The 25,139-nt window shown below is 40.3% G+C and overlaps 1 protein-coding gene across 3 annotated transcripts in view; it reads right to left on the bottom strand.

Moving 5' to 3' along the window:
- CNTN4 (contactin 4) overlaps positions 1 to 25,139 on the bottom strand; it is a 632,904-nt gene that overhangs the window by 448,363 nt on the left and 159,402 nt on the right. The window lies entirely within an intron of this gene.

Raw genomic sequence — 25,139 nt, 5'->3', positions numbered from 1 at the left:
CTCCTGCTAACACATCCCTGGACAATTTTTTTGCAACAGTTTTACACTGTTGACTTATATTTAGCTTGTGATCCCCCAGATCCCTTTTTGTAGGACTCCTTCCTAGGCAGTCATTTCTCAGTTTGTATGTGTGCAGTTGATTGCCCCTTCCTAAGTGGAGTGCTTTGCGTTTGTCCTTATTGAATTTCATCCTATTTACGTCAGACCATTTCTCCAGTTTGTCCAGATCATATTGAATTTTAATCCTATCCTCCAAAGCACTTGCAACCCCTCCCAGCTTGGTATCATCCTCAAACTTTGAGTGTATCTCTATGCCATTATCTCAATCATTTATGAAGGTATTGAACACAACCGGACCTGGGACCAGTCGCTGGGGGACACCACTCACTTTGTCCTTCCACCTTGACTATGAACCACCGATAACTACCCTCTGGGAACTGGTTTTCCACCCACCTTATATTAGCTCCATCTAGGCTGTATTTCTCTAGTTTGTTTATGAGAAGGTCACGAGAGACAATATCAAAAGCCTTCCTAAATTAAAGATATACCACATTTACAGTTTTCCCCATAACCACAATCCTTATTACCCTGTCAAAGACAGATAATAGGTTGATTTGACATGATTTATTCTTATACAACATGCACTATAGTCATAGACACAGTACAAGACAGATTTAAGTTCAGCTGCACAGAATACACATTACTTGGGGAAAGGAATGTCTTTTTATCCCTTGGTTGCCTGAAGTGTATATAACAATTTATCAGTATTCTCAGGTTGTTTTATGGGAGTGCCTAGAAGTCTAACCAAGATTGCAGCTCTATTATGGTAGGCATTGTGTACACGCATGAGTCAGTCTCTGCCCCGAATAGCTTACAGTGTAAATAGAGAAGACAGGGAAAGGAAGGATTATCATTTTCAATTTGCAGCTGGATTATTGTCATACAGAGAATTAAGTCATTTGGCCAAGGTCACAAAGGTAGTCTTTGGTAGAACAAAGAATTGAATCAGATCTTTTGAGTCTTAGTCCAGTGCTTTAACCACAAGACCAGCTTTTCCTGCCTAGGTACTGTTAATAAGTAATCATTTTGCCATGTTAAGCAATGAATGTTGTGGAAGGGCAGAGAGTATACTGGATGGAAGAGTGTAAACAGAGAGCACTAACACACACACAAAAACATTTAGGGCTTGGTTCTCAGAAGTGGATCCAGGCCCAAATAGGTCCTGTGGATGCTCAGGAAATCTGGCTCCTGTACTATATTTGTTTGTGCTTCAGTCTTGTCTACATTCGATTCCATGGGAGTTCTAAGTTCGTATTTGAAATTAGTAAGCCTCCAAGATAGATATGTCTGCACATCGGAACTGCGCCACACACTGTAGTTAAAGAACATTTTCATTTCCGACACTAGAAAACTTTCCCAGTATGAGACTGTTCATTTAATCCCTGAATAAAAGCACTTCGATATGGCAGAACCTCACAGAGATCCCCTGCACATGCAGCAAAACACACACCTGGGTGAAATTACCCTGGCGACTGAATATTATTGTATATTCTAGAAATAATATATTTTTACATTTGTATAAGGCCTTTCATCTCAAAAGGATCCCAAAGTACCTTACAGTTACACACACACGCACACACCTGTGAACCTTAAAATTGATCTGTCTCCAGGGTAGATGGCACCAACCGATGCACAGCATGCTGCACAAAAGGGGAGAGAAAAATAACCTGCACCTAAAGGCAACGGGGCAAAGTGCTACTCTTACCAGAAGTGCCATAAGATTTTTAAGACTCATGCGTAACAGACAGATTCTTGGTTCTTAATACCCTGCTATAGTATATTGCACGGAAGTCAATTTTTTTTATTATGGAAGGATGAAGAGCATATTCCTCCCGGAGGGTATACAAACCTCTGGATCCAGCAAGGCTAGCTATTTGAAACCCGATACTACAGGCATAGCTATTCTGCCCCTCCAGCGGCAATGAAAATATTTCATTTACTAGGAAAAATAATGGACAGGCAAGTACAGACAATATATCCGCCACAGAGCACCCCTCCAACTTTACTTGCACACTGAAATAAATAAAAGGGCTTTGCAAAAGAAGATAAACATCATTATCCCTACTTTGCAGGTGGGGACACTAAGGCACAAGGCAGTGAATGAGATGCCAAGATATCACTAGCACAGTCAGGGATAGAACCTAGATGACCTGACTTCCACTCCAATGCCCTATATACTGTACCACACTGCCACTCCAACAGGTTCTGCTAAATCATAGGTCCATACTTAGCAGCTCATGATATACTAATTTTGATTAAATATAATTTTCCACCAGCCTGGCATTTGTTAAAAACACAAAACAAAACAATAAACAAAGTGTTACAAGATTTTTTTTTACCATACAGAGAGTAATTTCTTTGTTTGCTGCAACTCGTGTTTCTGCTGCGCTTTTCAGCACAACACTGATCTTGCTTTCTCTTCTGAAAATCAAAAAGAAAGTCACCGCGAACAACAAGGACACCAACCTGACCTTTCCCAGGCAGACATCACATCGCTGAAGGAAAAAGCCGTAATACTGCACAGCAAAAACACAGCCGCGTGGCCACCACAGGGCATGTGTGTGTGAGTAAGAGGGAGATAGAGAGAGGCTGAGACAGACAGGCACTGCTGAGCATCCAATTAATGTACTCTACATAAGGCACAACTTGGTATTTATATTACAGATGCTTAGATAGTGAACAAGCCACTCCATTTGGTACCTATCAGATAGCAAGGCTATCAGGGTAAAAATCTTAATCTGCTGCATGTAAAACCACTGGACAGTGTATCAGGAATTCAAGTATTACAGTGGTACATTTTTCTATTTTAGTTACACTGGTACTGTAACTCTCCATCTGCATTTCACAAGGATGGACAGGCAAAAGGAGGGTGCGATCATAAAAGACAACTCAGTAGTCAAGTAGGGATAAAGGTGCAATGACACAACTTAGCAGCATGCTGAAGGACAGCACTGGTAGCAACAGCTGGACAGAATCCCAATGCAACAAGGAGACAGCAACAAGATTTATGAATTGGTTGAATCATTTTTTTTAAAGAGTAAAAATTAACCCCAACCACGTCATGTATGGGAATGATGCGATACTGTAGTTATGTATCAAAGATTTCCATCACAATATAGTCTGAGCTTCAAATACAGTCATTAAGATTCATAGAGAGTGGCCCATATTGTTCGCACAACTCTTCGAGGCAGCCACTTCCTTTACTTTAATTTTTCCTCTCCAGTTTTAGCAGGAATGTATTTGCAAAAAAATGATGACAGTATCATTTACAGAGCTGCTGAGCACTCACTGCTCCTAGTAATTTTGATCAAAATCTGCACACCTGAAAATCAAGCCCCGTTAACAATCACACTTGAGCTCTTATCTCCTCCAATAGGTTGTTCCATAGTCAAGCACACTTGGACAAGAACACCTTATCTCTAGTTCTCAAGAGTTATACCCTTATCTGCATTTTCCCAGAAAAGTACAGCTGTCTCGATGACCCTGATGCAGCCAAGCTCCAAACTACTGCAGCATTTAAGATTAAGGGGTTTGATCTGATGCCAAAAGTAACCAGGAACCAATAAAAGATGTGGAGTACCAGTGAGATATGTTCTCCAAGTGCTCCTGAGGAGGGGAACAGGACACACTGGCTGGGGTTTCCCTCTTGTCCCCACCTTCAGCCATATATACTGTGCTGTAATTTATTGTTGTTGACATTCAGCTGTTCTTGACATCTCAGCTATTGTATTTCTAACTGTGTTTGTTTAGTAACCGAGTTTGCGTGTGTTCTATATCCATTGATATGGAGGGATGCTTTGCCCTGAAAAGTATGGAATGAGAGGTTGTTACTGTAAGGTTGTACAAATGTTTTGGGATCAATTTTGCCTGGCACAAAAATAGGTTAGCCGAAGAACGAAAACTATTGAACAGTATGTTGAAAGAGTGGAGTTCTGGCATTGCAGGAACAGCTGTTCTTTTCCAGTTGATATATTTAGGACAGACATAACTAGAGCTAGGAGAACATCTGGACAAAACCCAAAGTATTTAATATTTCCAAGAAACTCAGTGAAATGGATGATTTATAGTTTTTACATTTTATAGTGCCATCTCGCTTTATGGAATTTAGATAACAAAAAATCCTTACAGTTTCGTATCATAAAAATAGTGTAAAGGTGGTGATAAAAAAGTCAACCCAGCTTAGAGCTGCTCTGTAAGCAATCCAAGACTGGGTCAGGAGTACTCTGTATATTGCTTAGCGGCTGCTACTGATTCCTTCCTGGCTAAGCATCTTTTAGACCCTGCCCTCAAGCATGAAATCAGAGCCAGGTCATTACAAAGAAAACAATCAGAAAATTAAATTGCTAAGCTGAATTATTTAATACCTTTTAAAATTAAGAAAGCTGAAAATAATATTTTAAGATCCCATCTCAGGAGGGGTGAATGAAGGTCCTGTTTGATGCCTTATTTAAGCCACGGAAGTGCTATTTTAGTACCACACAAGTGGGCCTTCTGCATTGCTGGCATACTGCAGGGTAGAAGAGGGCTCTGAATAGGCTGGCAGAATCAAGCTGAAGCATGACTGGGAGAGCCATAATTGTTTGGATATAGAGGCTCAAAGCCCACATGCTTTGGAAACAGCATGGTAGCAGCCACTGTTCCAGTTTGTAGGCTGGAACTGGAGTCATGGATCAGCCTGCTCTTCAACCTCATGGTCTGCTCAAATAGATCTCATTCCTTCCATCCTCTACACAAAGCCTAATTATTCTGGTTTTGTTTGCAGGGAGGGATAGATGCAAAACCCACTTCCTAAAAAAACCAAACAGAAAACAAAACCACAAACTATGGGCTTGATCTAAAGCCTACTAAAGTGAGAGAAAGACTCCCCATTGCCATCAATGGCCTTTGGTTCCAACCCTATCTGAACATCATCTCTTCCTTTGCTTATCTGCCAAGCCCTGACATCACAATTCTTTATTGTCTCTGCAGCAAAGCAGGAAGCATTTTCCTGTACGCCCTTTATTGTATAATTGTGATGGTACCATTAGTTTGGGGAAGATGCAGTAGCTATCAGCTAAGCGAAGGAGGAACTGATGTACAAATATATAGACTTGTCATTTAGATAGTGTCATGAATTTGCAGGTCTTCATTGTGTTGTAGTTCTGACAAGAGCTACGGAGCTCACATATCTTCATACCAAGTGTCATGAAATTTTAAAAAATGTAAAAAAGAAATATTGCTATTAGGGAGTACCCTGAATTGTGAGATGTTATACATACACAGAGAAAGTAAATACAGCTGTTGACAATAGTTGATTCAAAATTTCCATTGCTTCCAATATAATGGAGCTCCAGTCTATGTATGTCCACTCCCCATTTTCAAGAGTATGTATATAGTTGCTTAATTATTGCACCCTGTTATACATCAGGTACAGCTAAACTTGTTTCAACCTTAACAAAAAAAATCATGATAATAGATAAAAATGTCATTTTAAGTAAGACATCAGGGAACCAAAAGGATCATTTCTGCTCTTTCCAAATTAAGCTTGCAAAACTTTAAGCTGTAAGTGAAAATGCCATATATTGGATTGCAATGAATTTCCAATAATAGTATCTACTTTATATTGGTACAGACAAACTTAGTCTTAATTAGGTTGACCTTTAAAGAGCTTTTCAGGAACTGGAGAACTTTAAATTCTTTAAAATACGATGCATTCACATTCCTGTCTGCTCAAACAAAATTATAAAAGCTTTGAACACACACCTCTTGGGCCAATGCAATCCCTTGTGTAACTCAGCTGAAGTCAACTGAGTCAGGCCTGGGATCAATTTTGGTTCCCTTATATTAGAATTTCATCTCTCATATACTTTGGAATACTTGCAGCAAATTCTATGTGCACATGTTTACATGGGATACAGTAAAATATTTCATTTGTGATCTGTATGTGGTGCGACGTGTACTTTACTTCTTTTGTAAGGTACCTCATGAACACGTCTGTCCCACCTCATTAAGTTGGAAATATAGCTGTAAATTGGAAAACATGGAATGGAGTCAGTGCTGGATTGGGGTCCAGATGCAATGCAACCAAAGGCTCTTTCACAATCCCTCAGCTAAAGTGTCTGTGGGATTCCTGGCTCCCTGCTCTGTACCTCCTGCTCCTCAGTCCCCTCTGGCAGTGTTCCCCTCTAAGACTCCCTGAATCCAAAGTTTGATCCATCCCACCACCAAGAACAGATCCACGTATATCCACGGATCCCACCTTAATCCACCTCCTGAGATTTGGAAATCACAACAGCCGGCATCTATAATCAACTGAAATGGATGAAAATTGATTCTAGGTCTCTGTCAGATGTCTGTGCCCGATGTAACATATCTGTTGACACACTAGTAAATGCACCATAGCATGTGGGTTGAATATGAACATGCTCTCTGAGAGCCTAGAGATTTGCCTATCAAATTCCAGTTTAGAGTTTAAAGAGAGAGTGTATCTCTTCCGCTGTGTGTATATTTGTAATGCAATTTGTTTACTTTAATTGAATTGTTTTAAGCTGCCCAGACTCTCGTTTTAGTGTCATTTCATCCAGCAAAACATTACAGCTATTGCTGTTAACAGCTAGTGCTGCTACAGGAAAACACATTTCAATATGACTGGACTACTTTTTTTTTTTTTTTTTCAAATGTCTGTTTCTGGCACAAGATTAGTTGCACTGCCAAGCTGGAGGAGTAAGTTTGCTAAGGCAGGGCATCAGCTGTTTTCGGATATTGGTTTCAGATCAGCTGGAGGGCAGCTGTGAAGTTTTAACTGATGTGGATAAAAGGCCACAACTAAGGGGAAAATTAAAGGCACATTTGAGGCTGCAACTTCATCAACTAATGAACTTTATCTATTTATCCTCATAGATTGGCTGATTTCCTATGGGACTTGCAGGACCAGTTAAGAGGAGCTGCTGGGTGCTAAGCACTTTTGAAAATCAGGCCACTAAGATCCCAGTCCTGCAAAGCTGTTCACATGTGCTTATCTTTACCCACATATGTCGTTCCATGTGCTAACTGCAGATTGTATGACCAGAGTTGCTTGTGATGGTAGGGGGCTGGACTCAACGGCCTTGGGGCTCACGTCCAGTTTATGTCTTATGTTCCTAAAAGCTCATGCTTCAGGGTATCAGCCCCTTTACCCCTGCCCCTCCCCAACCATGCATAATGTATTCTGTTTTTGTTGTTGTTGTTTTTAAATTTCCTTCCTCAGAAGAATCAGGAATGGCCATGGCTGGAGATGGGACACTGGACGGGGTGAGCCAATCCTCAGAGGTGTTTTTTTGTTTGATTGTTTTTTTTTGCCTTCCTCTGCAGTATGTGGGTGCAGGTCACTTGTCAGGATTATCTGGGTGTCTCTCAATTATTTCCCTGCCATTGTGGGGGCCTTAGGCACTAGTGCATGATGGCCCTTCCTATTCTCTGCCTGTGGTACACAATCGGCTTCTCTCCTGCGGGCTGTAATACTTTGGTCTCACATTTTGGTTGTTTGGTTTAGTGCTGGGTGGCATTGATGGCCTGTGATATATAGGAGATCAGACTATATGATCTGGTGGTCTCTTCTTCCCTTAAACTCTATGAATATATTTACTGTGTCCTATGTAGGCTTCACGGGCCACTCAGAAGGGCTCAGATTTAGAGATGCGGAGCAGCCACAACTCCAGTTGTAGTTGTGTCATGGTTCTTTGAAAATTAGGCCTGTCGTACACATGCGAGAGAGCTAGCTTATGCCCACCCCTGCGTGAGTGAGGACAGATGGCATGGAGCTTTCTCTCCTTATGTCCCTGTACATGGGCCAGGGCAGTGCACTAAACAGCAAAGTGTGTACCACTCATGCTACATGACCCATTTATTCTCCCAGACATTTCCGGGAGGTGGAGGGATGAGTAGGTGGGTGGGAGCGGTAGGAAAGGATGAAGGTTTTTGGTGGGGTCTGGTGGATTCAGTTTGTTGGTCTCAGTTGCTGCTGTGCTCTCATAATAAACATGCATGTGCCTAGAGCACTGGATGGTGGGTTCTGGGTGCACTTTTTAAATAAATTGAAATAAATCAATACAAGAAATTCTAGAAGGCAAGCCCTTTACCTATTTAGTATATTTCAGTCCCTGAAATGCTGAAGTGACTTTTATTGTTTTCAGTATGCATAAAAATCAGTTGTCTCATGATGTTTCAGCCTTTGAGGTTTAAACGCCTATAGTGTCTATCCTTGATGTGAAAGGGAAACGAACAGTATGCCATCATTCTCATGAGGGGTATTGAGGCACTGATCACATTTATACAATTCTCCTAGCTTGTGTGGGGACAAAAACTCTGTGACCTTAATATCCATGACTATTACCATTTGTACACAGATATGCAAAGTGTTCATTTACATGGACTAAAATTGTTTTTGTCAGCCAGAAAAATACAAGATAGTCAAGCTTTAAATTGTCCCTCTGAAAACATTTCTAATATCTAGAGAACCTGACAAATTGGTATCTCATAAAGATGCTGCCTGTTTGATAACACAGCCTGGATCCCAACCTCTCCAACTCATGGCAAACCACTTAAATAGCAAAGCACAGCTTCCACTCGACATCCATGCAAGGAGATTCTAATGCTTTCTCCTCACTAAAATCCCTACTGACCAAGTGAGTGAGGGAAAATTCAACCTACAACTTACTTGGGTCTACTGTTTACAGATATATAGCTGTCACAGACTCCTTGGAGCAACAAACGTATTAACTATTATCTGGGCTTTCTATGTATAGTATGTCGAAGCCAATAAACTGCAACCTAAGGGCTAGATTCAGACACAGCCTTGTGTTTAGGACAGGGTGGTACCACAGCATGGCCAGGGCATTCTGTCCCAGGGAAAATGGCTGCCTTTTGGAGCTCTCTGTTATGTGGGGAAACATAGAGACTACTACAGCATATTTCCCCCGTGCAGAGGCAGCTCAGTGATTGCATCTTGTCTTAATTTAACCCCTGGATTTGTAAATTATTCAATGTGGGCAGACTCCTGCATTTGTACAGAGAATCTTGCAGGCTCAGGGCCACAGATTTTAAATTCTCTGGAGCAGGGACTGGGCCTTCCTATGTGTGTTTGTACAACATGTACTAAAATGGTGCTACAATCCCGACTGGAACCCATAGGAGCTATCATAATATTGGGATTGGAACTGAGGTCTCATTAAATAATGATAAAATACAGGGTTTTGGAGTGGAGCCCGGAGCTGGAGCCCAGAGCAGCTCCGGAGCAGTGGAGCTGCAGGTTTTTGCCTGGAGCTGGAGTGGAGATGGAGCACAGCTCCAAAGCTCTGATAAAATACCACTCATCCCTCACAATCTCTTATAGAGAACAAGGCAAGAAAACTGTAAATCAACACTTTATCTCATACATTTTCAACATTGCTGAAAGGTCTTTTAAGAAAGTGTATTCCTATGCTATATCATCATCTTGCTGCTGTTAGAAGATGAAGTTCAATTAGATGCTTCCAGTGGACTGGTGCTGCCTTCCAACATCCATTTTAAATTACACTCAAATTATATTCAACGTTCTTATTTTTTTATTGTTCCTAAAGCTATAATAAGGGTCTGCTCCTTTACTCTGAATTGTAACTTTCAGGCACTAATTTAGTATTTATTTGGAGTGTAACAAACTAGAACCAGGAACTGAATTTGAAATAATAAGGGAATTTATTTTGCTGGTCATGGCGACCTTTAACAGTGTGTGGACCTCGAACAGTTGAGCATAGGAAAGCTCATGTTTTAATTCCTGCACTTGTCATCTTTTTCTACATTCCTTTTCCTAAAACACCATTGCAGCAACTTGGAGACAATCATAATTATAAATAATAGTGGGCCAAATTCTGCAAACTCCTCTTTATTAAAGGTTTGTATGATTTGGCACTATACTAACAAACAACTAACACTAAGATGAAGAATAACAGGATTATCCTCGAATCAGAAAAAGTTGTTGAGTAGGCCTAGGTAGTTGGTGGCCACACCCCCACCCAATTGGAAATGAAGGGCCTGATCTTTCAGATCCTGGGTTTACAGGATCACATCTCAGGCCAGTCTTCTCTTTAAGATTTCTGTTCCCCACTGCCCAGGCAGCTAAAATTTGGATTCCCAACAAATATAAAAATGGAAATGAGAGCCCAAACTGTATACAAATCCTGGTAACTTCCCCCTTGGCAGCAGCATGTAATGCAACAGCATCACCACGCCAGTCATGATGACTTGCTTTTACTTAGTTCCCATAAACATTCCTCTTCTTTTTCTTTTGCATGTGAGTGTGGCTGATTGTTCATTTCACACTGTCAGTTTAAGGGATTCCTTTTATGAACTTCAGCTCTGACTAGATTACAGAGACCGCTTATGTTACTGGAAATGAAGAGAAGAAGAAATTAAGGCTAGTAAAGCTGGGCAAGTATCATAAAAATAACTGCATATAATTGGCTAACCTGAAACACAAGTACAAGGAAACGAGCAGGGCAGGCAATAAAGAACCTGAGGAAATGACCTTAAAATTTCTGCCTTGGGATGGACTGACTACCGTCTAATCAGCATCGAGTGCTATTGCCACAGACTGAAGGAGGAAACATAATGCAGAAACATGAGAAAGAGGGGAGATAAAAGAAAAGCAGTGAGGCGAACAACATGTTTCTTAAATCAGTCAGGGAATGGAAGGAAAATGGTATAGCCTATTTATTAGACCTCTGGGTCTATGGCAAACTCACTAATATATTTTTCAGTATCATGCTTAGAATCTTTAAGAAGCAAAGTTAAGCAGCTTACAAAGAAAGGTGTGTGTATATGAGTTAGACTAGAGTCTTATTATGCAAGTGTGCAGTAAGATAATCATTGTGATGATGTGTTTTGGAGGGGATTTTCAAAAGTATTTAAGAAAGTAGGATGCCCAATTATCAGTGATTTTGAATTGGAGTTGGGCACCTAACTGCCCTTTGTGCCTTTGAAAATCTTCTCCTTTCCCCTTTAAAATGCAGGCTCTGAGGCAGAAACTGTGACTTTCTATGTGTTTGTACAGCACCTGGCATATTTGGGTGCTACTGCAATACAAAAGGATAATTACAATGTGTGTCTGTGTATGTACACACTTGGTTTCAGTGCTTATCCATCTATAGTCAAACCACACAATATTTTATTTTTATTAGGGCTGTCAAGCGATTAAAAAAATTAATCGTGATTAATCGCACAAATAAAAAAATTAATCGTTATTAATTGAGCTGTTAAACAACAATAGAATACCACTTATTTTGAATATTTGTGGATGTTTTCTACATTTTTAAATATATTAATTTCAATTACAACAAAGAATACAAAGTGTACAGTGCTCACTTTATTTTTATTACAAATATTTGCACTGTAAAAAACAAAAAAAATTGTATTTTTCAATTCACCGAATACAAGTACTGTAGTGCAATCTCTTTATCATGAAAGTTGAACTTATAAATGTAGAATTATGTACAAAAAAACCCCTGCATTCAAAAATAAAACAATGTAAAACTTTAGAGCCTACAAGTCCATTCAGGATTACTTCTTGGTCAGCCAATCACTCAGACAAACAAGGTTGGTTACAATTTGCAGGAGATAATGCTGCCTGCTTCTTGTTTAAAATGTCACCTGAAAGTGAGAACAGGCATTCGCATGGCACTGTTGTAGCTGGCGTTGCAAGATATTTACCTGCCAGATGTGCTAAGATACATATGTCCCTTCATGCTTCAACCACCATTCCACAGGACGTGTTTCCATGCTTGTGATGGGTTCTGCTTGATAACTATCCAAAGCAGTGCAGACTAATGCATGTTTATTTTCATTATCTGAGTCAGATGTCACCAGCACAAGGTTGATTTTCTTTTCTGATGGTTTGGGTTCTGTAGTTTCTGCATCAGAGTATTGCTCTTTTAAGACTTCTAGAAGCATGCGCTACACCTCGTCCCTCTCACATTTTGGATGGCACTTCAGATTCTTAAACTTTGAGTCAAGTGCTGTAGCTGTTTGTAGAAATCTCACATCGGTACTTTCTTTGTGTTTTGTCAAATCTGCTGTGAAAGTGTTCTTAAAACGAACATGTGCTGGGTTATCATCCGAGACTGCTATAACATGAAATATATGGCAGAATGCGGGTAAAACAGAGCAGGAGACATACAATTCTCCCCCCAAGGAGTACAGTTACAAATGTAATTGACACATTTTTTTATGAGCATCATCAGCATGGAAGCATGTCCTCTGGAATGGTTGCAGAAGCATGAAGGGGCATATGAATGTTTAGCATATCTGGCATGTAAATACCTTGCAATGCCAGCTACAAAAGTACCATGCAAACGCCTGTTCTCACTTTCAGGTGACATTGTAAATAAGAAGCAGGCAGCAGTATCTCCCGTAAATGTAAACAAACTTGTTTGTCTTAGCGATTGTCAGAATGAGAAGGAGGACTGAGTGGACTTGTCGGCTCTAAAGTTTTACACTGTTTTGTTTTTGACCTCAGTTACGTAATAAAAAAAAAATCTGCATTTGTAAGTTACACTTTCACGATAAAGAGATTGCACTACAGTACTTGTATGAGGTGAATTGAAGACTACTATTTCTTTTGTTTATCGTTCTTACAGTGCATATATTTGTAATAAAAAATTATATAAAGTGAGCACTGAGCACTTTCTATTCTGTGATGTAATTGAAATCAGTATTGAAAATGTAGGAAAAAAAACCCCAAAATTTAATAAATTTCAATTCTATTGTTATAAGTGCGGTTAATCTCGATTAATTTTTTTAATCACGGTTAATTTTATTTAGTTAATCGCGCAAGTTAACTGCGATTAATTGACAGCCCTAATATATATGTCAATTCCATATATATATATATATGGAAATATACCAGCGAAAGCATTTTTCATTTTGTATTTCCCAACTAGGTAATAGCACAAATGACTCTCCCTCTAGAAGCTCTCAGCTTTTCCCTCTGAGAGTTTGTGATATCCTGGCACCACTGCTCAGGAGAGTTTCTAATCATTGGTAGGATATGTTCAAAAAGAAATCACCCACAGGCCCACCTCAAATTCTGAAAACAAGGAACTGAATACCAGCATGCATGTCAGTCCAGTGTCTGAAAAAATAGAAAGGAAGCCCAAACAAAAATCAAGGGTGTCTCATGACACTCAGATTCACAATCTTCCTAACTTCTTGATAAGCTTGTGGGATATTCTACATAGTGGTCTGTGCAGGACAGAGTTTTTTAGCCAGGTCCTCTTCCAGCAATAAATTGGCTAAGTTCCATTATCAGCAGAGGAACTATACAATTCCCACCAGCTGAGGACCTGGCCCTTATAGCGTAAATGTTCTCTTTACTACATAAACGTGTTCATCAATGGAGACTGACAGCTAACCATGCAATCAGACATAGTGAGCTATTATACACAAGAGAAGGTATCCATTTCCTTTCCAGTATTACTTATTTATTCATTCATTCACTCTGCTAACACAAATTCAGATGCTTATTCACACTATTTGACAGAACACCAGTGCACCCAGATACAAAATAAGAACTTCCTCAAAACTTTAAGTCCTTAACTGGTCTATAGTAATTCAAATACTAGCAAAGATGTTTTGTCCAATGAACTATTATTCATAGAACATTGGCGTGCTTTTTTATTTAAACTGTCAAGTCAGTAGGGTGCAGAGTATGCACCTATGTGCTACAGATGCATATAACTATTTGCACATTAATGTATTTTCAAAACACCTACTTCTCACAAACTCATAAAGTGATAGATACCAATTTTCAGCTGGGAGAACCACTCGCTGCTCAAGAGAAGGTCTCTCCCAGATGAAATAAAGATGCAAAACAAGCCGGAATCAAATATTCTCATTAGGCAGATTTCCTTCTATACTTCTTAGATCAAACATGAATACAAGCAGTAGGAGGTAAGCCCATATCTACTTTGCCATATGTCACCCTATCATACTTATCCTCAGTCCAGTTAGCTCTTTCAAATGTCATTAAACTTGACTATACTGGAAAATATCATAAGATCACTGCATCTGTGCTTTTCCTGACCCATGGTATTTATGTCTATAAAAAGATCTCACAAAGATTATAAAAAAAGCATTGGCATACACTCAATCCATGGAAAGCATACGGGGCTCAATCCTGTGAGGTGCTGGCAACCCTCAATTCTCATCAACTTTAGAGAGCTGATTTTGCTCAGCAGCACCTCACAGAATCAGGCCAATATTAAATACAAAGGAGATTTACCAAGTTAGGTCTGGATGCTGCAATTTTATACATTAACACAAAACTCACATTGACCCCCCGACTGAGGCCAGTAGAAGTCTGGCCTGAATAAGGAACCATGGATCAGGCCCATATTATTAATTAATAATAAAAGGAGTAATAACCAACAATTAACATTCATATATAATAGGTACATGAAGAGATCTATTTTCATATACCACACACAGGGTCATAGACTAAAAACTGTGGTAGCTCCTGAAGAAAAACTGCTGCACTATTACTCCAATGAAGGTTTTGCATAATCCATATTGATTTTGATTTACAAAGCCCTAAATTGTTTGGGACCTGCCTATACATTTGATATTTGCCACAGTGACAAGTGCACAAGCCTCTTGGTTAAAAAGTGTTAGAAACTGGTAGCAGGGCATGTTCCATGCACTGACCTTAACTTTGGAGTTCATTTCACCTGTGTTCTGAGATAATCTGATTTTCTTCCTGCGGAGGACCAAGATTTCAGGAGACTTTTTGAGGAGGTTTGAGAGGTCTGAGGTGGTCACGGCTTTAGGAAAGGAAGAGAGTTCACAGTCCACCTATTCTGATTTTTATACCATGCCCATCATCATGGTATCTGGTTCACTGGTTCTATTTCTTCCATTAAGATGTGTTCAGGATGAACTGGCAATCATATTTTTGGATTAGATGTGGAGGTTTTAAAGTTTGTCCCAGAGCCTAAGGTTTTCAGTAGGTTCTCCTTAATACATGGAAATAAATATCAGAAAAATCTTGGATCTCAGGAGAGAACCCACAGAGTTTAAAGCTTTGTTTTTATTCACTCAAACCATTATTTTAATTAAGGGATTATTGGTTCTAATTGATACAACTGATATTGGGCACTTGCCTGAACACACAAAAAGCTTGGTTGATATTAGTCTAACATCAGTGCGTAAGTCTACAGCAATGGAAGGCCACTCGAGCTGTGACCCAGAAGTTAACAAATAATAGTATACCTAGCTCTCATAAAGGGCTTTTATAGGTAGGTCTCAAAGCACTTTACCAAGGAAATCAGTGTCATTATCCTCTTTTTTACAGATGGGGAAACTGAGCCACGAAGCGGTTAAAGTGACTTGTCCAAGATAAGCCCACAGGCCAGTGGTGGAGCTGGAAGTAGAACTGTGGTCCCCAAAGACCAGTACAATATTCTGTCCATTAGGCATCACTGCTCTCTAGCATCTCTGTTGCAGATGGTTTTCATGAGATGAGATCACATTCAGAAAGAGAAACAGAGGAGAATTTCTGAGGTTATTTGGAAGACTTGTATGCTCTGTATTTACAAGGCAGATGTTCCTTCTTAGCATTTAACCTCAATTCCATTTTTTGTGTATGTACAGTTTGAATTATATTACAAAATGCTGATCTTCCCTTCCACAAGCAATTAAAATTGTCCCTCACCTTTTATTGATATATAGCTGCAGTTATGCTACCCAGCCATTCGATGTCTCTGCTCTATACTGAAAATTCCAGAAAAGAAGTGGTCTTTGTTAAAAAAAAAAAAAAGACAAATATAGAGATTAATGGCTAATGGTGACCAGATGCTCAACACAATTAATATTAACAAGGGGGAAGGAATGCAAGCCAAATCAGGGAAAGAATGGGTAAAGAATATTTAGAAAAAATAGATGAATTCAAGTCAACAGGGCCTGAAAAAATTCATTCCAGGGTACATAAGGAACGAGCTGAAGCAATCTTGGAACTATTAGTAATTAATTTGAGAATTTATGGAGGACAGGTGAGGTCCCAGAGGACTGGAATAGGGCAAATACAGGGGAACAAGGAGGACCTGGAGAATTACAGCCCAGTCTGCATAAATTTAATATCCTGGAAAATTCTGGAATAAATTATTAAACAATCAGTTTGTAAACACCTAGAGGATAATAGGATAAGGAACAGTCAGCATATCAAGAACAGATCTCATGTCAATCCAACCTAATTTCCTTCTCTGTCAGGGTTACTGGCCGAGTATGCAGAAGAGAAGCTGTAGACATGATACATCTTGATTTTAGTATAGCTTTTGGCACAGTCCCATGACATTCTAATTAGCAAAGTAGGGAAATGTGGTCTAGACCAGTGGTTCTCAAAGCCGGTCCGCTGCTTGTTCAGGGAAAGCCCCGGCGCGCCGGACTGGTTTGTTTACCTGCCATGTCCACAGGTTCAGCCGATCGCGATTCCCACTGCCTGCGGTTCGCCGCTCCAGGCCAATAGGGGCTGCAGGAAGCGGCGCAGGCCAAGGGACATGCTGGCCGCCCTTCCCGCAGCCCCCATTGGCCTGGAGCGGCGAACGGTGGCCAGTGGGAGCCGCCATCGGCCGAATCTGTGGACGCGGCAGGTAAATAAACCGGTCCGGCGCGCCAGGGGCTTTCCCTGAACAAGCAGCAGACCGGCTTTGAGAACCACTGGTCTAGATGAAATTACTCTAAGGTGGGTGTACAGCTGTTGGAAGGACCATACTCAAACAGCAGTTATCAATGGTTCAGTGTCAAACTGTGAGTGTGTATCTAATGGGGTCCTGCAGGAGTGAGTCATAGGTCTGGTACTATTCAATATTTTCATTAATGACTTGCATATTGCAATCGAGAATATGCTTATAACATTTGCAGATGACACCAAGCTGGGAGGGGTTGAAAGCACTTTGAAGAACAGGTTTAACATTCAAAATGACCTTGACAAATTGGAGAATTGGTCTGAAATCAATAAGATTAAATTTGATAAAGACAAGTGCAGAGTAGTTCACTTATGAAAGAAAATAAATTGCACAACTACAAAATGGGGAGTAACTGGCTAGGCGGCACTACTGCTGAACAGGATCTGGAGGTTATAGTGGATTACAAATTGAATATGAGTCAACAATGTGATGCAGTTGTGTGAAAGGCTAATGGCATTCTGGGATGTATTAACAGGAGTGACATATGTAAGGCACAGGAGGTAACTGTCCTACTCTACTCAGCACAGGTGAGGCCTCAGCTGGAGTACTGTGTCACAGTCTGGGTGCTTTAGGAAGCACTTTAGGAAAGATGCAGACAAATTGGAAAGAGTCCAGAGGAGAGCAACAAATAATGATAAAAAGTTTAGAAAACCTGACCTATGAGGAAAGGTTAAAAAAAACCTGGTCATGAGAAAAAAAGACAGAGGAGGAACCTGATGATCATGTTCAAATATGTTAAAGGCTGTTGTAAAGAGGACGATGATCAGTTGTACTATGTCCATCTAAGGTAGGAAAAGAAGTAATGGGCTTAATCTGCAGCAAGGAGATTTAGGTTAGCTATGAGGAAAAATCTGTCTAACTATAAGAGTAGTTAAACTCTGCAATAGACTTCCAAGGAAGGCTTCCAACCTCCCATTATTGGAGGTTTTTAAGAACAGGTTGGACAAACACCTGTCAGGAATGGTTTAGGTCAGGGGTCGGCAACCTTTGAGAAGTGGCGTGCCAGGCCTTCATTAATTTAAGGTTTTGCGTGCCAGTAATAAATTTTACATTGACAGGGCCCCCCCCCCCGATGGAACCCCAGACTGGCAGCGGGATGAGCGGGGCCGGCGGCTGGGACCTCGGCTGGCAGGCGCCGGCGGATGGAACCCCAGACCGGCAGCGCGCTGAGCCGCTCAGCCCACTGCCGGTCTGGGGTTCCATCCTCCGGCCCCACTCAGCCCACTGCCGGCCCTGGGTTCCGTCCATCCAAGCCAGCAGCGGGCTGAGCGGGGCCGGTGGCCCGGACCCTGGCTGGCAGCAGAGTGCCACTAAAAATCAGCTTGCGTGCCGCCTTTGACACACGTGCCGCAGGTTGCCGACCCCCGGACTAGGTTTACTTGGTTCTATCACAGTAAGGGGCTGGACTTGATGCCTTCTCGAGGTGCCTTCCAGACCTACATTTCTGATTAAACTAGTAATGAGTGACTGTTTAGAGAGTGTTATTTTCTTTAATAAAAGGCAGTTGTTTATGAAAGTCTGTGGCTCTACAGAAGATGACACCCCATGTATTGGCTCTCATTTCTCTTAATTTTCATTTCAAAGATGCAGTGCATTACTATACTGTATCACAGCTTCCCAAATCCTAGAGCTTTTCTCTCAAAGGGTGTTACAGTCAGGTAGAGCATAAGCAAATAATTGTTTTTCCATTTTTTAAACCTTCCAGCATTTTCCTGAATCCCATCAGGGTATGAAACATGCTCCTTTCACCTTGTGTTGATTTAATCAGAGCCCAAGTATCTCACTTTTTCTCATTCCTATTTCAGAACAGAACTCAGGATAAATTAACTTGACCATGGGAATTTATATGTGGATTATCTGCACATGCATGTCAATAAATCCTGTCAGTTCTTCGTGATGTAGCACCATGAAATGAGTGGAGTGTTCTTGAAATTGGAGCACATTTCAATCCATTCTGTATAGACAACAAAGCATTCATTGAAGATGCAGCATACATCCATACAGTTCTCATTAGTGTCCACCCTGCAAAGAAATGTTTTCAGGTTTAAAGTCAAATTAAAAGGGAAAAAATCCCAGTGTGATTATTGATAGATACAGTAAATGGAGTATTTGGAAAATGAATGGTGTTTGAAGTAGGAAGATATTGGATTAAAAATCTTAAAACATGTTCCAAACCAGTCATGTCAGAAAAAGAAAATGTTGATTGTATGAAGAGGTGATATTTTTAAAGTTAATATTCAAGAACCAAGTTGGAAAGAGACACCTAATATATATATGATAAATGGTTCTCTATCACACATCAATATGAGAAAAGCCAAAAGGAAAGGAATTAATCAAAAGGAACGAAATGTTAAGAAAATATCATGTTGATCTCACGTGACTAGCAGTGTATTACTATTTTTTGTGTTTCAAATTCTTTATGTGTTTTCTCCATTTCATGTGTGTTTATATTTTGATATCCAGCAGATTATGTTTGGTCATACATTTAATAAGGCCAAAATGTTTTGAAAATGCCCAAATTTAACATGATAGAATTAGGTCGTAACTAGAACTAGCCAAAAAATATGTTTTTTTTCCTAGGGACTTTTCAACACATGCCTCATGGGAGTTGTATGGATGGGTGCCTCCTTCTCCCATTTTTCTCTTTGGGGTGGGCTCCATGGTTGGATTACATTTTCCATGATGCTCCAAGGCAGTGGTGGGCAACCTGCAGCCCACAGGCCACTCGCAGCCCATCAGGGTAATCCGCTGGTGGGATGCCAGACAGTTCATTTACATTTGCACGGCCGCCCACAGCTCCCAGTGGTTGCACGGCCAATGGGAGCTGCGGGAAGTAGCGCGGGCCACAGGGATGTGCTGGCCGCCGCTTCCTACAGCTCCTATTTGCCGGGAACGGCAAACCGCAGCCACTGGGAGCTCCAGGCGGCCGTGCAAATGTAAATGAACTGTCTGGCAGCCCACCAGTGGATTACTCTGATGGGCCACAAGTTGCCCACCACTGCTTCAAGGTCTACTCCTAGTTTTAGGCATTTGCATTAAAAAAAATCAAAGTTTTCTGTGAAAAGCAAATGTTTTTAGCAAAAAAAATTAATTTATCCAAAAACCCAATTTCCCACTGAAAAATTAGCCTTGTTTGCAACACCGATAAAAACATAATTCCCAACAATATCTTAATTAGCAATCTTTGAAGTGAGAAAGCCCCTCTAACTAGTTTAGATATAACACACACAAACCTAAAATCATAGGACTGGAAGGGACCTCAAGTGGTCATCTGGTACAGTCCACTGCATTCATGGCAGGACTAAGTATTATCTAGACCATTCCTGACAGGTGTTTGTCTAACTTGCTCTTAAAAATCTCCAATGATAGAGATTCCACAACCTCCCTAGGCAATTTATTCCAGTGGTTAACCACCCTAACAGTTAGGATGTTTTTCCTAATGTCCAACCTAAACCACTCTTGCAGCAATTTAAGACCATTGCTTCTTGTCCTATCCTCAAAGGTTAAGAAGAACAATTCTTCTCCCTCCTCCTTGTAACAACCTTTTATGTACTTAAAAACTGATATCATGTCCCCCCCTTCAGTCTTCTCTTTTCCACATGAAACAAACCCACTTTTTTCAATCTTCCCTCATAGGTCATGTTTTCTAGACTTTTCATAATTTTTGTTGCTCCTCTCTGGACTTTCTCCAATTGTCCACAACTTTCCTGAAATGTGGTGCCCAGAACAGGACACAATACTTCAGTTGAGGCCTAATCCGCATGGAGTAGAGCAGATATCTGATGAGAACATGATATCTGGCTGTTACTAACCGGGAGAAAGAATTATTTCAATTCCTACCATTTTGTCACAGCCAGGGATGGGATTGGCCCCCTCCAAACATGCAGGTCTCTCTGTGGAGTCACAGTGCCTTCACAATGCTTCCCAGCCACGGCAATAAGTTTTCAGAAGAAGACTCCTGGCTTTTTTTGCTAGCACCTGTCCCTGTCGCACTCTGGGAAATGTGTGTGTGTGTGGGGTGGGGGGGGGGGTGAGTGTGGTCACACCAGTTAGGATGAAGATCTAGGGCTTTTTTATTTTATTATTTTAGTCTATTTAGTCTCAAGGCTTCTGCGCATAGCATCAAGATCCTCATCATAATCCTGCTTGCTCCTTCTTTATGATTTCTGGCGAGATGGGGCTGCATAAGGAGCCCAACTTACCTATCTCCTCATCTTCCCCATCTGTACAGAGCACGCAGAGTGCATTCCATAGGGAAATTGGATGGAAGGAAGTGATGCCATAAAGCCATCACCCCATGTAGATGAGGCGGATCTGAATCCTCTCTAATCATATGGATCAGTGGTTCTCAAACTTTTTTTTCTCATGGGCCACTTGAAAATTGCTGAGGGTCTCAGCGGATCACTTAATGATCTTTCCAAATGTTGTTTGTACAGTTAGCTAACTATTGTAAAACGCTTTGGATAAAAGTGCCATATAAAAAAACCAAACTTAATAATAATAAACATTATTTTGTTCTACAAATAAAAGCACACAACTCATATTTTAGTATCAGTAGTCTTACCTTTCTAATGCGATGGATGTGCCCTCTCCCCCCGCCGCGGCAGCCCCCAAGCTGGGGTTGGGAAGTAGGGGAGGTCTCTCCCTCTCTCCCCCACTGCAGCAGCTCCTGACCTGGGACTGGGAAGGGGGGGGTCTCTCCCCCACCACAGCAGCCACATAGCTGAGGCTGGGAAGGAGGGCCATGTCTCCCTGGCAGCCACAGCCTTGGAGCTGGGGAAAGTTGCCTCTTTCTCTGGCTGCCACAGCCTGCATGTCCCAAATTTCCCCCAGCCCCTTTTCTCACCCCACTGCCCCCTCCCACCTACTCCCTATTCCCCCCAAGGCCACACCTCACCTTACATGTGCATCTTCTCCACGGTCCAGACACCTAATTAATGGAGCCACGCCTGCACAGCTCCACTAATTAGGTGGGTGGCCCTTCATTCTCTCATGTGCAGCTGAAAGGGATAGAGGGAACTATCCACCGACCACCTGAATGGAGCTCGCGGACCACAGTTTGAGAACCTATGATATGGATGGTGGGGGATGATCTAGCCCATTGGGACTAACCATATCTACTGTCCTGTCATCTAACTTGTTTCAATGACAGCACAGACACACAGTCGTGCCCAGCAGCAGAAGAGTTAAGCCTTATACATAGCAATTACAGAGCTCAAAATACCAAGATTCTCTAGTCATGTGACTACCTACATGCACACATTAATTTAATGAAAAATCAGACAATGTACTGTTTATTTTTCTTCTTCAACCAAAAAGGAACTACTGAAGTGTTTTAAGGAAATGAAGCATATTTGAGGATGCGATGCTAAAGGCAATTGGGAGTGAGAAGTTAGTTTAAAAAGACGTGTTTAAAAAAAAAAAACCAAAAAACAAACCATAATCCCAACGGGATTTAAATTCACACAATCTTAACATATGGCAGACACTTTCTCAAGCAAGTGTATTCCTTCAACTTTTACCATAGCAAACTTATACACAGCATACAAAATGAACACAATACATCACCCTCCGCATATTGCAGTTGTAGCAAATCCTACATAAACACACTGAAGAGAAAATCCCAGCATCCTGACGTATTGCTAGCTTCCTGAATCACACTACATTGCATTAGTTCCACTCAAGAATGTACAGTGCATCTATTTAATCTTTCATGTTTTCCAGGCATCACAGATGTGCTAACCTCAACACTTTATGATCTAAGTCAGGGGTTCTCAAACTTTTTTATTATATTAATTATTATTTATATGATTTATTATTGTGTGAACAATATCCCACTAGAGAAATTGTCCTGTTTACCACCTCCACTCTCATTCATGATGATATAATACCTGCGTGGGAACTACAGCAACTCTGTACATGGGAAACTAAATTTAGGAAAGTATGTAATGCATTTTTATTTCTTTTGATGTAATTTAGCAGCTAGAAATAAGGAAGACATGCCTACTTTTCAGGTGACTAGCCTACTCTTAATAGACACCACCAAATTGTCTGTGGACCAGACTGGGGAATCTCTCAATTAGGGAAACTCAGTCTTTGGTTCTGGGTGCTGGGATTGGAAAGTGCTAATTTAGCCAACAAAATGGAACTTATATTGTTTCATTAATGTAACAGAATCAATGAGTATTGCAAAGCAAATTAATACAAAATTGTATCGGAAAGCAACAGAATTTGTGCAATCTCTGGTTTGACAAAATAAGTGCATTCAAGAAAAAAAATCATTAATCACCATACTTCATTCATTGTCTGTTTGGTCTAAGGGGGAAAAGAGTTTGGTACAGTGATTAGAACAGCACTTTGAGTCAACATGGCTGTACTCTACTCTCAGCCCTAGCTTGGACTTGCTGTTTGAATTTAGGTAGCTTACTCAAACCTCTCTGTGTCTCAGTTTATGTATCTGCAAAATAAGTAAAGTATTAGTATTTATTATTTATATTACATTAACATATAATACTCCAGTATTTATTATTTATATTACATTAACACTCAATACTCCAGTCCAGGATTTGGTACCCATTACGCTAGGCTTGGTACACATAATGACAAGATGGTCCGTGCTCCAGAGATTTATTACAATTATTTATAATTTGTGCTGTGGCAGTGCCTCAGAGCCTCAGTCGGAAACCAGGATCCCATTGATCTAGGGTGTTGTACAAACACAGAACAAAAAGATGGTCCCTGTCCCAAAGAGCTTACAGTCAAAATACAGGACTAACCGTTGGTACCTCATGGACCTACTACAAGTCATAAGCAATGTTTGTAATGTGTTTTAAAATTCTCATGTAAAAGGAAGTGCAAAGTGTTTTTGGTTATTGCTTCCAAAAGGAAAGAAAAGAAAAATAAATGGAGGTTTTTGGTACATTTTAGTTACTATTTGTCTTATTAACTTGTACACCTAAAAATAAACCAGTTCCCCCTGTTTGCGATGTTACAACAAGGAGGGAGGTCTGAACAAAATTATATAAAAGAATGAGGTTCCAGTGCTTTATATTGTCATGGCAATGCCCTGGATTCGCTGGTCTGGTCCTGGACAAATTGTAGGGGATAATATATAGTGGCTAGAACCACTAACATGAGTTTCATTTACCAGAAAATAATGATGCACTATGGTATTTCTGCCTTACTTGCAACTTACACAACACAACGCGCTACACATCTACTTTGTCCCTATACGTAAGAGGTACATAAGCAAATTGAAATAATTGAGATGTAAGAGTCAATTGAGAGTAAAGGCTGAGTGAATATGACATCTCAAAGTGCCATGTAGCTCTTTTCAAGTAACTCAAGTAGGCTTTGCAGCTTGAGGTGAATCCACAGCCCATCAGCTACCCAAGAATGTGGCAAAATTTACTTCACTAACCACAGACCTTCTGGGTTATTATTACTCTTATAAATGATCATTTCTATACACAGTAACCTTTCAAAAGATATCCAGAACAAAGAAACAAAATGCCATAGCAACTAGGGCTGTCTATTAATCACAGTTAACTCACAGGATTAACTAAAAAAAAATAATCACAATTAATTAATTGCAGTTTTAATTGCACAGTTAAACAATAGAATACCAATTGAAATGTATTAAATATTTTTGATGTTTTTCTACATGTTCATATATATTGTATTCTGTGTCGTAACTGGAATCATAGTGTATATTATTTTTATTACAAATATTTGCACTGTAAAAATGATAAACAAAAGAAATAGTATTTTTCAATCAACCTCAAACAAGTACTGTAGTGTAACTTATAAATGTAGATTTTTTTTTGTTATATAACTGTTCTCAAAAACAAAACAATGTAAAACTTCAGAAGCTACAAGTCCATTCAGTCCTACTTCTTGTTCAGCCAATCGCTAAGACAAACAAGTTTGTTTACATTTACAGGAGATAATGCTGCCCTCTTCTTATTTACAATGTCACCAGAAAGTGAGAACAGGCATTTGCATGGTACTTTTGTAGCCAGCATCACAAGGTATTTACATGCCAGAAATGCTAAACATTCATATGCCTCTTCATGCTTCGGCCATCATTCCAGAGGACATGCTTCCATGCTGATGACATTCATAATGCATTAATTAAATTTGTGATTGAACTCCTTGGGGGAGAATTGTATGTGCCCTGCTCTGTTTTACCCGCATTCTGCCATATATTTCATGTTATAGTACTCTCGGATGATGACCCAGCACATATTGTTCATTTTAAGAACAGTTTCTATGCTGATTTAATGAAACGCAAAGAAGGTACCAATGTGAGATTTCTAAAGATAGCTACAGCACTCGACCCAAGGTTTAAGA

This window comes from Natator depressus, chromosome 7 (genome assembly GCF_965152275.1).
Source record: "Natator depressus isolate rNatDep1 chromosome 7, rNatDep2.hap1, whole genome shotgun sequence".
NCBI classification, from domain to species: domain Eukaryota; kingdom Metazoa; phylum Chordata; order Testudines; family Cheloniidae; genus Natator; species Natator depressus.
This window is presented reverse-complemented; position numbering and strand designations above follow the sequence as displayed.